The following is a 12,669-nucleotide window of genomic DNA, read 5'->3' as shown; positions in this document are numbered from 1 at the left end:
TCCTTTCAGCCCTTCTAAGGACACTGAGCATCTTGCTGGGAGATGATAAGGATGACCACAGGGGTTTGAGCAGCAGTGGTCTGATGAAATTTGGGGTTTAGGAGATCACTCTGGCACCATTCTGAAGAGGAATAGGGCAATGGCACGAAGCTCATCAATACTTCTGGGATGATGGCCAGAAAAGGAGTAAAAGTCTCCAAAAAACAGCATTTATTTGAAACCAAAGGGCATCAGTTGATGACAGGAGAGGCTCCGTGTGGTCAAGTCATACCATGGTGAATCTGACACTCTTGAGGATGTCAAAGAACTGAAACCAAAGGAGAGGCCGTTAATTCTTGGCTCGTGCAGAATTTCTCTAGCTAAAGGCAATTTTTTTCCTATCCAGATATGCCCCATATTACTCTGAACTTTTGGTTTATTCTAAGATTTTTTTCAAACTGAAAGTCAGTTTTCTTTTATTTAGATGCAACATTGCCATGCTGAACCTCTCAAGCAAGCATCAAGAGCAAAACTTTGAACTGAATTATTTAAAAAAGATATTGTTTTATAGAACTAAAAATAAAAATTTGCCAGAAGCAATAATAGGTAATAGGTATAATTTTGAAACAAATGGCAATTGGATTACAAAAATGTAAACATTTACATACATGTTTCAGCAAATTATGTTTTATCTCCTGACAAAGTCATATTAGGTGGAGTAGGGACGACGCCTCATTTTGTGATTCTATATCCAGAGAAATGCTTGTCTCTCCCCTTATCGCCTAATTGCATTCATTTTCCCTAGTAAACCAAAATCTCATATAGCGGGAGCCACTCTTGGTAATCAGCCAGTATTTAGTACAATATGCGTTTCTACCCTTTGTTGTGGTTTTCTAAAACACAAGGCAGAAAAAAATATTCCTTTTTTTTGGCATGGATTTATTTTAAAACTTGTGCGGCCCGCACAGTAGAACTCTGCCAGTGGAGATGCTGCAATGCGGATGGTCTATTCAAGCAGCTGTATTCTGTTATAGAGCATCTTGTGACTTGCCTCAAGGAAAATGTATTCCCCAGACTGTTTGATGCAGCTCTTGTTTTCCACTCTTGGGGCTGCCTGTCTCTCTGTGCTACCTGGTATCGGCTGCAGGGAGCAGTGGGGAGACGTCTTCTCTGCAGTCCGCTGAGGTCACGGGCTCAGCGAGCTCAGATTCCAGGTCCTCTCTGCCCCGTCAGGAGTACTTTATTTGTATTGCTCGTGTCCCCCACATTTCCCACATCAGAATCCTGAGAGTCAGGATAACAGCTACAAAGCAGTAATTTTTTCAAAATCTGTCCTAGTGCATTCTGAGGGACCTACAACCCATGGAAAATTTCTTTCCAGCAATCCTAGGAGTCCTCAGGGAGTGTCTCATGTTCTGTAGTTTTACTCACAAACATGGCCAGCATTTTCCTCCTCGCCTGATCCGATTTGCTTCGGTAATGTTCCTGTTTCCCGAGAAACCATACGTGGCTACCGTCCCCCATCGTTCCCAGCAGTGCCATCTCTGAGACTGGTGCCCACTGAGGGAGGCCTGGGCAGAAGACATCTCCTGTGTCCCCACAATGCTGGTGCCCGCTGAGGAGAAGGTCTCAACAGAGGACCCCTCTCTGTCACCCTAAGTGTGGATGCCCATACTGCGAAGGCTTTGCTCTGAGTGCGACACTGCCCTTGGCCAGGAGATTAACATTTTTATAGCTGTCCCCCTGCTCAGGACTTAGGTGTCAGTCATTGAGGCCCTGGTAACAATCCTTTTCCCTGTCTGTGGGTGGTGTAGGACTCTAGGTCTCCAGCCTGTTGTCTGAGGTGAATGTGGTATGTGCGTTTGTGTGTGAGGGTGAGGGTGTGTGTAACGTGTGAGTGTGGGTGTCCTTGTGCATATGAGGAGAAGCTCAGAGGGACAGGTTTCCAGAGGCCTGTCGGTTAGACCTAGGTAGCTGGAGGATGGGAAACAAACCACATTCCATATTTTCCTTCCTGTCCTTTTGAATGTTTTGAATTTTTACAATAAGCACGTTACTTTTACAATAAGGGAAAGACTCATTAAAAAAAAAAAAGACTGAATATTTGTGTCTGCCTAAAATTCATATGTTGAAACCTAATCCCCAATGTGACGATATTTGGAGGTGGGGCCTTTGGGAGGTGACTGGGTCATGAGGTGGAGTCCTCATGAAAGGGATTCGTGTTGGGGAAAGAGACCCCCGAGAGTGATCTCACCCCTTCCACCAAGTGAGGCCACAGGGAGAAGATGGCCGTCTATGACCCAGGATGTGGGTCTCACCAGACACCAAATCTGCCAGCACCTTGATCTTGGACTTCCCAGCCACCAGGACTGTGAGAAATAAATTTCTGTTGTTTATAAGCCACCCAGTCTGTGGTATTCTGTTATAGCAACCCAAACTAAGATGGTTGGTGAAGTGGAAGGTTCCTGAGGTTCCACAGGAAAGAGCCTGTTCCTGTAGGTGGGCGGTGGGAGTGGGGAGTGTCAGAGAGGAAGCTCAATATAGGTGGTCTGAGTGGGTGGGGCCACAGAGGCAAGACAGAGGGCAGATGAGAGTTGTAGGGGAGGGGCTGTGGGCTGACCCAGGAGATCTCTGGTGGAAGGATGCTCTTCTATTAGCAATCTTGCTGGGAGAGATTCAAGATGGGTCTTTCTCACCCACTCCATTCTTGTCCAAGACTCTGAGTGGTGCTCTACACACCATTAACTGTGCTTCCGGGGAAGGAATGAAGAGTACCTAAGAACCACTCCACCTTAGCTGTGTTCCCGTGTGGAAGCTTGAGGCGGCTCGTTCCCATTCTTGGTCCATACCCAGGACTCCTCCCTCCACCGCCTCTGCCAACTTAATCTAATGCCTTATATTATCTCTGTACGTGTCTGTATGCTCTATTATATTTTAAATTCCTTTGAGGTTAGGAACTGTATCTTAACCATTTTTACTCTATTCTCTAGAATTTAGCACTGAAATTTACATGTAGTAGGTGCTTAGTGAATGTTAAATTAAAACAAATATATAAAAGTGAGGAAACATTTCACTTATTTTACTAGTGTGTCAAGGGCTACACCTGGTGAGAAGTTGTTGGTTTAGCTCCCATTACATTTGTCACCCGTAAAATGAAGATAATCTTAATCTGTCATCATGTTAGTTGCGTTACCAGGAGGCTTAAGAAAAATAATCCATGTTAAGAACATGCCACAGGCCGGCCCCGTGGCTTAGCAGTTAAGTGTGTGCGCTCCGCTACTGGCAGCCCGGGTTCGGATCCCGGGTGCGCACTGACGCACCGCTTCTCCCGCCATGCTGAGGCTGCGTCCCACATACAGCAACTAGAAGGATGTGCAACTATGACAAACAACTATCTACTGGGGCTTTGGGGGAAAAAAAAGGAGGAGGATTGGCATGGATGTTAGCTCAGAGCCGGTCTTCCTCAGCAAAAAGAGGAGGATTAGCACGGATGTTAGCTTAGGGCTGATCTTTCTCACAAAAAAAAAAAAAAAAAAAAAAGAACATGCCACATTGTTAGTACCTAATAAATGTCAGCTAATATGATTTATGCAAATGCTAACAATTGTTGCTGTTTTGCAAAGGTAACCAAGTCTGAGAAGGAGGTAAAAATGCCTATGAAAGTTTGGAATTTTGCTTATATCATCAATTTGAACAGAATCAAACTGCCAAAGGGAACTTGCATGAAAAAATGTTTTTTTTTGAGTCTACTCTGGTTGCATTAAAATATTCGATAACAGGGCTGGCCCGTGGCATGGTGGTCAAGTGTGCGCGCTCCGCTGCTGGCGGCCCGGGTTTGGATCCCAGGTGTGCACTGACGCACCGCTTGTCAGGCCATGCTGTGGCGGCCTCCCATATAACGTGCAGGAAGATGGGCACGGATGTTAGCCCAGGGCCAGTCTTCCTCAGCAAAAAGAGGAGGATTGGCATGGATGTCAGCTCAGGGCTGATCTTCCTCACACACACACACACAAAAATTCCATAACAATTAGTTGAACTTACCTAAGTGTGGCAGACCTGGATGTAACCTGAAGATCAAGCAAGTCAGGTTAGCGGGGAGGAATGTCTCTTTGGGAGAAGACACTGATACTTCCACTAGACTGCAAGTCCTGGGAGGGGTGGGTCAACTCAGTTGTTAATCATCTCCAAATCCTCAGTCCATAGGAAAACGCCTGCCCTGAAAAGAGGCTGCAAGTATTTGATAAAAGAATCAGTGAATGATCCAGGGTCAAAGTTCCTTGATAGTTCTAAATTATACAAAAATATATCGAATATACCACCAATATTAGAAAGAAAAAATTATGTGTATGTGGTTCTGAGATGTGGATATCCACATCAAGGTGTTTATTTCTGATTAAAAACTGTAAAATCAAAGTAGTTCAGCTATTGTTACTGAGTATCTAACTAGACCGAGCCGAATAGAAACAACGTAAGAGAATCTCGGTAAATGGCAGTAATTTGAATGTTTGGGTCAAAATGCTTTTTGTGAATCCTGTACCGTAGAAAGCTAAGAAGTTTAACAAGTAAATTGGTGATTTGTGAAGGAATACTTACATAGACTTTGCTTTCAATAAATGTGTGTAGAAAGGCTGATTTGGAGTTTCTCTCAGAGTGTGAGAAGAGCAGCCTGGGGAGCCTTAGAAGAAATCTAGTGTCCTGCTGCCTTGCACAGAGGAGCCGCCTCACCTCCTTCTGTTCACTTTGGCACCCTGCACAGCCATATTAGTACCAACCCACGGAGGAAAAGGTCCAAGAAGGTTTCCCACTTCAAATGCAAACTAGTGGAGTGCTGCTCTCCTCCACCACAAAGTGCCAGGACTCACCAGCTCTTGAAGAGCAGTCTACATGACAACGCTTTTGCCAACTCTGAAGTCCTAACTTTACAAATTACAAAGCGATTTTACATGCTTGATCTCATTTGATCTTCACAGTAATTCCGAATAGTGGGAACTCCTCTCAATCCCGTTTTATAGATAAAATAACCAAAGCTAAGATATCAAATTCTTGTCTAATCCAGGTCCTGTGCTCTTGTCCCTGCCTGAGAGTGAAATTTGGTACTTCGAGTGTCTTCACTGTTGAGATGGAGGCAGAGCAGGACGGGTGGGAGTGTTGCTGATGAACAGCTGACGTCATGGAGCGTGAGCCACACGAGGGCTGGGGGCTGGGCTTCCCACTTTGATTAACCTCTGTGTGCGGTCACACTCACCCCGCCGACTGGGGACTCCATAAATACCATCTTGAAAGTGGAAGTGGCTTAGGCTCCAAGACACCACCTCAAAAGAAAGATCTAGAGAGGGAGGATTAAACTGCTATTTAATTGTTGGGACACATCCACAATGTAACAAATGCCCTTAGAGAAGCAATTTGGAAAAGAGTGAGTTGAAAACCTTGGGGGACAGTCAGAATCTTTAGTCATAAAACACCTGAACAAGACATAATTATTAGCCCTGAGCTTTATTTTAATGATGTACTATGTCTTAAATATAATATCCACAGTTCGCTGAGAGATGCCAGCTGCTCAGAAGGAACGAAACAAAAGGAAAAGAAGGGCCATTTGTAATGAGTCTGGATCTTTGTACAACCTGTCACTGTGGTCGTCTGAAGCTCTGGTGCCCCCAAGGGGCTGACAGAATGTGCCGGCATATGCCATGGGACATCTGCCGACAGTCCTCTGGGCTGTCAGTGGTCCCCACTGTGATCCTTCACTGTGTGCGCCTCTATGCATTTTCAGCAGATTGTGAGGGAGAGGTTGAGAGAGAGTCGGGGGCTTATCCCTGGAGTGGGGTGGTTGATCAAGCACTGTCCTCGGAATTTGGAGAACCAGGTTCAAATTCTCACTCTTTCACAAATAACTTAGCTTTTTGACCTCTCAGTTCCTTGTCTGCAAAATGGGATTGAACCTAGATACTTTAAAGGATTAACATGAGGCTCCAGTAAATTTCTCTAAGTGAAGGTGCTTGGAAAATAGAAGGAGCTTTTCTGAAGGAAAGGCAATTGTCTCAGTTCCTCCTCAGGAAGATCACATCCCATATTATCAACTTAATGTTTATCTGGACAGTCAGTCTTTTAAAAAAAATTAATGACCTTATTCTTTATCTTACAAAAATGTATTCTCCAACCTAAATTCCTTGAGGCAATGCACTTTTGCGACCTGGCTGAGTGGACAGATAATTTCATTTAGAGAAGGGAAGAGCTTAGTGATCTTCTTTGGCACTTTTCACTCAAAATTAATTTGAGTTCCAGTCTTTTGGAAAAGGACCAGATGAGCAATCCACCCTACGGCATTTAAATATGAACTCAGCACTATTACCTCCAAGTAGCTATTCAAGAACACCAAAGCTGGGTTCACATTCATTCATTCGTTCATAGCCAGGTGCTCACCCACACTTCTCTGTTCCCACAATGCCCACACACATCTCCATCATTGTTCTTACCATTTCATAATTCAATTAACTTGTTATAGGTTACATCTCCCCCACTAGATTAAGAGCAACTTAAAGATAAAACATTGACCGACTTGTCTTCACATCTGTGGGGCTTGACATAGAGCCTGGCATGTTATACTTACAACACTGAGGGTGCTATTGGCAGCAAATAACAGACAACGTAACTCAAAATGGCATGAACGCTAAGGATTTTTAGTGTTCACGTTGTGAGAAGCTCAGAGGTAGGGTGGTTCCAGTGTGGCTTGATTGTTTAGCTTCATGATATCATCTGAGATGCAGTTTCTTCACGTCTTTCTGCTGTTCCAGCTTCAGGATGGCTGTATGGCTGCCATGTTTCGAGCATCACATCAGACATGCAGCATCCTGCAGAGGAAGAGGGTTCCATTCCTTTATTCCTTTCTGTGTCTTTTTTTTTTTTTTTTTTTTTTTGCAGTTCTGACTCCTTCTCGCCCCCCAGTCAGTCTTCTCCTACCATTCCCCACTGGACAGAAATTAGTCATATCCCTACCCTTAAATTAATCAGTGGCACAAAAATGGTGATACCAAAAGAGGCTCAGACTAATCAGAACTCACCTCTGGGCTGAAGATGGGAAACTCTTTCTTGATTACATGGCCACTCAGAAGAGAATGGATACCTGAAAAAAAATTGTTTTGGTATTTTTTTAACATGGAAGAATGCTGAGTTGGGAAGATAACAGAGAGTGTCATGAAGAGCTAAACATTAATAGAATAAGAGAATGAAGCAGTTCCTCATTTTAGTTCACCAAATGTTTTATCAAAATAGAGTATGTTATGAAGTTGATTTTAAATATTTAAATGTCCTGAGGCCTGAGTCTGAAGTGATCTTCTTTTCTGAATAGACTCCCTCTAGAAATATTGAGATTTAAAATTCTTAAATGCTTTAGAAGGGCAAACTTTATATTATGACAAAACAGATGAAGAAGGTTTTATAAATAATTTGCCCACCCACCTGCCAATGATAGCTTATATTCAACCATTAGAGCTTTATTCCTTTGGATTCATATACTACTACTGCATTGGTAGAAAAACATTACCCTATAGTCAATCACTTACAATTTAGTATCAAATATTTTATTATGTACTTTTTTCCATAAATGAGCCAAGTGTAAATGTTTGATACATAATAAGGGAGAGAGGAAGATCCCAAATACAATGAGCATTACCAGAATATTAAGAAGATTTTCCTGTTTTCTGTTTTTTTATATTTAATAAGAACTGGTATTAAATTAGTATATTCAGATTCAAGGATAAATTTGAGTTGATGTAACCTAAAGTATAGGTAGACTGCTTCTATTTAAAAGTCAGAACTACAACATTTAGCACTAAAATCTTGAAAATATTTTTGTGAATATTTGATCCTTTATGTTCTACCTCTAATGTAGTATTGGATGTTACTCTTAGATCATTGAAGTCAATGATTACTACAAAAGTTTATTTAAGAACAGTTCTTTGGAATCTTTTCACCAAAAGAAGGTATTCTCCAGTTGTTACAAATAAACCTAAAACAATATTTCTGCAAATCCTCATGTAGTCTGTTTCCTGCTACAAGGGATAAAAACATTATTATTTGTAATATTAATCAGAATTCATATGGCACATCACAGTTTATAAAGTGCTGTCTCATACATTACCTCTTTTGGAGCCTCACAAGAAGACTCTAAAGAAGATGAATGAGTATTATTATTTTTGTTATTGTTATTATTATGCTCGCTTTATGGGAGAAGAAGATCAGGTCCAAAGACAAATTATAGATGGGGAAAAGATATTTGCCATGGACTTCCACTTAAAGTTAACAGATATAACCTAAGCATTTATCTATACTTTCTCCTACAAGAGCCACAAGGACAAAGCAAGGAAATGGCCGAGGACAAGAGACAATCTCATATCTTGGGGAAATGGAAAACCAATGGATGAGATGTAGCTGATTCAGCAGAGTAGAGAAAACTGAAACCTAAGTGCCTGGAGAGGAGGCTGCCACAAGGAAATAGGCTTATTCCCTTCACAGAACCCTAGGAGGCCTTAGGAAGCACAGGTACTTGGGACTAGGAGAAATGAGGGAATGGAGCTGAAAACATGAGACTTGATTCAGAGTCTCTATAGGGAGAACTTGTACCCCTGGTTCCCAGTCTCATCCCACAAGGCCAGATGACCATTCCCCAAACCCTGAGGAGACATGAGGTTTATTCTCCAGAGAAATTGTTCCAGATTGGATCCAGTCTCTGGCACAACAGAGGGTCATGTTGAGGCTCCTTGTTGCAAGCAGGGTAGTTAAATTAAATTCTACTGGCTGAATTGAGAGACATCACATCCCAACCCCCATGGTTTCTATCCAGCCTATTGGAAGCCAGGCTTTTATATCTCTGGACAAACTAAACAGTAACAAGGAAAATACTTACAGACGTTGATGTTTGTGGTTCTTCTAAATAAAATTACTCTGCAATGTTAGCTTATAGTCAATGAGCCTTAACCACTTGCTTAAAGCTTCCAATCAGCCTTTTAGTAATTCACTCATAAATATGAATATACAATCAAGCCTCATTATACATTTGAGGAAAGCCTCTAACATTAGAGAGACTGACAAAGCAAACATGAAGACACAATAATTTGTAAGGAACAGATGCAATGCAGGATGCATAAGAAAGTATTCTACTATCAGAAAGATGAGAAGATATTGTGTTCATGAAACAAGAACAGGATGCTATAAAAGGAACAAGGAACAAGAAAGAGCTCTTGGAAATTAATATATATGTGTACATATATATATAAAATGAAAAATATATTTAAATATTTGGAAAATAATATTTAGAAAATGTGTCCCAGGAAATAAAACTAAAACATGGAGACAGAAAATAGAAATAAAAAGAAGAAGAAAATTAACAGATAATTCCAAGAGTTCCAATGTAAAATGAACAAAAATTCCATGAGAGAGAAAGCACTGAGAAAATGGAGAAAAGGAATTTTTTTTTATTGCAGTCACATTGGTTTATAAAGTTATATAAATTTCAGGTGTACATCATTATACTTCTATTTCTGCATGGATTACATCATGTTCACCACCCAAATGCTAATTACAATCCATCACCACACACGTGCCTAATCGTCCCTTTTGCCCTCCTCCCTCCCCTCTTCCCCTCTGGTAACCACCAATCCAATCTCTGTCTCTATGTGATTGTTTGTTGTTGTTTATATCTTCTACTTATGAGTGAGATCATATGGTATTTGACCTGAGAGAAGGAATTATTAAACAAATAACATAAAATGATTTTCCAGAATTAAAGAATTTGAATTTCCAGATTTAAAGGAGCCCACCATCCTGAGTGATCCACGTCATGAACAAACAAAACATCAAACAAAGGCACAAACACTACTGTGAAATTTCAGAACACTGGAGGTAAAGAGAAGAATCTAAAGCTCTTAGAGAGGGAAAAAAATAGGTTAAATGTGGAAGACTGTGAATGAGAATTACATTATACTCTTCAACAACAACATTGGAAGCCTGGTGACAATGAAGAAAAACTGTCAAAATTATGAGGGAAAATAATTTTCACCTTGGAATTATATGCCAAGCTACGGTTCGGTGTATAGTATATGTTAATTTTGGTAACGGAATAAACATATTTTAAGACTTGTAAGGGGTCAAAAAATGTTTTATGTCTTAGGAAGCTACTGGAGGATATGCTCTGCTGAAATAATGGAATAAACCCAGAAGGAAGAAGATAAAATCTAGGAAACAGGGGATCTCACACAGGGGAGAGGCAAAGGCAATTCCCAAGGTGAAGGTAGGTGGTCCTAGCCCAAGAGCTAAGCATCCAGTTCAGAGAATAACCAGTCCAAATTGGAGCAGATGGACAAAGGGGTTTAGAAGGAAAAGGAAGAGAACTGGACATTTTTTCTGGAAAATAGTACTGAAAGAGAATGGAAAGTCTAGGGAAGATTAGTGAAAGGAAAGCATATGAAGAAATGAGGTAATTACTAACTAACTCCAGGAAAAACAAAAGTTATGCAAAAAAACAAAATACAGTAACAATAGTAATGATCTCAGCAGTGGTCAATATTTATATAATCATAACATTCTGTTATAATATTTTAATAAGAAACTAAGTTATGATTTATTGAGAGGATGAGATAATGGTGTAAGAATGCTAAACTCTTACCTTCCATGTAGGAAATAAAAATAATATCTAGAATTCATAAATCAAAACATGTATAATCATATTATTTAGAAATATGAAGATAAATATTAGGAAAAACTACTAAAAGCATACCAAATGATTGATTCACAGAAGAAAGATTCAAGAGTTGGATGGGTGGCCAAAGGATTTCCAATTTTTGTTTCATTAAGCTTTGTAATATTCAACCTTTTAGTATCCAGAATAGATATATAGTCATCATTGCTTAAAGACAGAATATATTCTGAGAAATGCATCATTAGACAATTTTGTCATTGTGCAACCATTATAGAGTGTACTTACACAAACCTGGATGCTACACACCTAGGCTGTACAGTACTAATCTTCTGGACCACCATCGTATACACGGTCTGTCATTGTCTAAAACGTTGTGTGATGCATGACTATATATTCCTACAAATCATTAAAAGAAAAACAACCCACTAAAAAAGGCAAACAATTCAGAGGAGGAAATTCAAATGGCCAATCATTTGTGGGTAAAAGCCTGCTCAATTTTACAGGTAACCAGAAAGCAAACTGCAAGTTAAGACAATAGAATAATATTTCACATCCACCAGAGTGGCAAAGACCTAAACTGTGACAATGCCAAATGTTGACAAGGTTGTGGGGAAGTTAGAATCACATCCTGTTTGTGGGCATGTAAATTGTAACTTCCACTTTGGAGAATAATTTGGCAATATTTGTAAAGTGGAAGATGAGTGTTACTATGACTCAGCAATTTTATTTCTAGGTGTATACTATTAGCCTAGAGTGTTCTCCCCCAAACTTCCTCTAGGATAAGAATCACTCAGAGTGGGTGGGTGGGAGACTTATGAAACACACATCTTCCCCGACTAGAATGAGAGGGTGAGCACAGGGCATGTCAGGGTATGGGGTCAGGGGTCCCAAAGGACTTAGCTTGTGTTGTGGCCACTGAGAGATGAAAGACAGATCTTTGGTAATCTGACAAAAACAGAAAAATAAACAAACAAAAGCATATATCTTCCCAGCCTTCCCCCTGGAGATCATGATTGAGGAAAACTGAGATGAAGCTTAGGATTCTGTATTAAAGAAATGTTTGAATGTGCAAGTTTGTTTGTTGCAGCATTGTTTTTAACAGCTATAATTTGCAAATTATTTAAATATCTACTAACAAATGCATGGATAAATAAATTGTGATACAATGGAATGATGTTGAAATAAACTATATACATTAATATATGTGTATATAAACATGGATAAATCTTAAAAATATAATATTGAATAAAAACACCACAAAATGATAAGTACAGTATGGTACCATGTATGCAAAGTTTAAAACACACAAAATAGTACTATCTATAGTACTGCTATATATATATAATAACATTATAAAACATTATATATATGATATAAAATAATGGAGGAGAGTGATACATTTCAACTTCAGGAAAGTGGTTATCTCTAGAGAGAGGAGGGGGCTTCGACTCTGTGTAATGTTTACCTACTGAATAAAAAAGATCTAAGGCAAATACAAAAAAATTGTGTATTGAGTACATAGTCCTATTGCCTTTTTCTCTGCCCTTTTTTATGTTGAATTATTTTGTTTTAAAAAACAAAACCCAAATAGGCTTAGGAAATTTGAGTGATTTGCTCAATGTCGCATTATGGTAGAAGCACAGTTTGAATCCAGATTTTCTATCAAAGTTTCTCCTCTCTCTTTAGGAAGAAGTGGGTAGAAAAGGGTTGAAAGTGAATGGATGGGGGGGGTGCATACGGAAAAAAGCACAGGGTGTTGAGTTCTAATTCCTGAGCTCTTAGCCTGGAACAGGTCTTTTCTAGTTGTGTGGTTGGAGGGATAACCTCCCCTGGCTTCACTTTTCTCAGCTGGGAAGAATGCGGATTACATACCTTAACACAGGTGAAGCACCAAGAGTGTTTGGCTCATGGTAGCTTCTCAGAGTTCCTCTTCTTTCCGCTTGAACTGAACAAACAACCATTTGTCTAAGTGCCATGGGCCATGTAAATGTGCAAAC

The 12,669-nt window shown here is 40.1% G+C and overlaps 1 non-coding gene across 1 annotated transcript; it reads left to right on the top strand.

The window, feature by feature from the left end:
* The first annotated feature begins 11,364 nt into the window (after nucleotides 1–11,364).
* Nucleotides 11,365–11,626, top strand: LOC131410431 (small nucleolar RNA U85). The gene has a single exon (XR_009221248.1). It is a non-coding gene; the product is annotated as a small nucleolar RNA U85 (small nucleolar RNA).
* The last annotated feature ends 1,043 nt before the right edge of the window (nucleotides 11,627–12,669 follow it).

The sequence above is a fragment of the Diceros bicornis genome, chromosome 9 (assembly GCF_020826845.1).
Source record: "Diceros bicornis minor isolate mBicDic1 chromosome 9, mDicBic1.mat.cur, whole genome shotgun sequence".
NCBI lineage: Eukaryota > Metazoa > Chordata > Mammalia > Perissodactyla > Rhinocerotidae > Diceros > Diceros bicornis.
Note: the sequence above shows the minus strand (reverse complement) of the source record. Positions and strands in the feature narration are given on the sequence as shown.